The sequence below is a fragment of the Tarenaya hassleriana genome, unplaced genomic scaffold, assembly GCF_000463585.1.
Source record: "Tarenaya hassleriana unplaced genomic scaffold, ASM46358v1 Cleome43, whole genome shotgun sequence".
Classification (NCBI taxonomy): domain Eukaryota; kingdom Viridiplantae; phylum Streptophyta; class Magnoliopsida; order Brassicales; family Cleomaceae; genus Tarenaya; species Tarenaya hassleriana.
The window spans coordinates 998,903-1,001,025 of record NW_010967059.1 but is presented as its reverse complement, the minus strand read 5'-3'; positions in this window follow the sequence as shown (position 1 = coordinate 1,001,025).

Genomic DNA, 2,123 nt, shown 5'->3' with positions numbered 1-2,123 from the left:
CAGATGTCTTTGGACATTGATTCTTGCTCAGAACTAAATTGTGTCTCATCGACAAGGATCCTTTCTTGGATTCTTGCATGCTAAACCGTTTTAGCACCTTGTCGACGTAAGTACTCTGACTTAGACCGATTAGCTTTCTCGATCTATCTCTATAGACCTTGACGCCTAGGATATAGGCAGCCTCACCTAAGACTTTCACCGCGAAACGCTTTCCTAGCCAAGACTTAACGTCTTGCAAAGTAGGAACATCATTTCCGATGAGCAAGATGTCATCAACGTATAAGACCAGAAATACAACTGTGCTCCTACTGGCCTTCCGATAAACGCGTGGTTCGTCCTCGTTTTGCAATTATAAAGAGATTAGGGTTTCATTAAACCCATTAGGCCTTAATGGACTTTCTCTTAACCATTAAGAGATATTAATTAAGCCCATTAGCCTTATTAATAAACATATAGACCCATTAGGCCATCTAAACCCATCTAATAGATTTCTAATCAGTTTCACAAACCGATCGTGGCCAGAGCACCATATCCATCAATCTCCCACTTGCTCTACTCATGATCGAGTTTTAGTGTATGATCGTGCCAATCTAGGTGAATGGATTTGAGTCAAGTAATAAAAACCTAGACTAAGCCGATTCCGCAAGGGTACGGATTCGATGTAGTACCAGGGTCGAACTCAGGGATCGAGAGGTGATGGTGTCGATGATGATCCTAGTAAGAATAGAGTGCAAGATTTGTTGGTTGGTTGGGAAAACTATAATTAAAAACACTGCAGGTTCAGGGCTTCACCGATGCTACGGATTATCTAAATAGATGTGGCTGGATTGCAGTCTGAGGTCGATTTGAGAAACTCTAGCTTCTATCCTAGAACGCGTTCGGTCAGGGATCTATCGTTCTCTAACTAACGCTTTCCTATCAGCTTCCGCATCTTTAGGTCTACGTTAGAAGCATTAACGTCCGTTAACATAGTTCCTAGGTCGAATTAAGAATTCCTTATCAAGTCCAACCTATGCGTTCAGAATTAATAATTGAACCTATCTTATGAACGAATTCCGGTATTAATTAATCCAAATTCCTTTGAAATTAACTAATCCAAGTTTAATTCTATAGGGTGATCAATCCTAAGAAAACATTACGTTCAATTCATAAAACCGGATCTAACTTAGACATGTGTTCCACCGTTCAAGTGCATTGATAATTCCGTAACATGGCTAGATTCCCTAGCCTACAGCAAGCGAACTATTCACACATCATGGAAGAAAGCGAAATAGACATGGATTCATACAACATTTCAATAGAAAAAGGGAATAGAAGACTTAGAGTATGTAGAATTCAATCCTTGAACAATGAAATGTAGCAATCTCCACTCCAATTCGTCCCCCAAAGTGTTGAAAACCGAAAAATTACACAGTGTATCGAAAAATGTGCCAAAAGTCAAACCCTCTCTCGGTTTCTGTACAGTTTTTTTATAGAGATTTCGAAATATCGACGTTAAAAACCTCGATATCGATGTTTTCTAACGTTGATATTCCTCCAAGGTCCCTAGATCTCGAGGTTTTGGAAGGTCAATATCGATGTTGTGAAAAGTCGACATCTGGATTGCTCAGATCTCGAGGATGAAACATCGATATCGATGTTCGGAAACGTCTAGATCTGGAAATCTGAAAGTTTGATCTCAAGGTGGCTGGAAACTTCGATATCGAGGTTGAAGAACATCGATATCGGTGTTATAAAACGTCGAGATCGATGTTCTAAACCTCGATATTCTTCCTTTTTCACTCCGAAGTCTGTTTCTCGTCCGCGACAAGTTTGTGACCTTCCTTAGCTCGTACGTGATTGTCCACTTGGTCCAATTAAGCTCCAAAAACACTGTTTTAGCTCCGTTTTTGTTCGATTACGCGAATATTCCTGAAATCACATCAAAGAGCAATGAAAACGGTATTCTTGCATAAAATGTGGCCTAAATGCTAGATTTGTATGGAAAAGAGGGGTGAAATGCAACTAAAACCATAGAAAAATAGCGTCAAAAACCAATGTAATCAGTCTATATCCCAAACACGCTCTAGAAAATAGTAACAACCCTACGTGTGTGACCCTGTAGGCCCGTCCAACGCAGACAT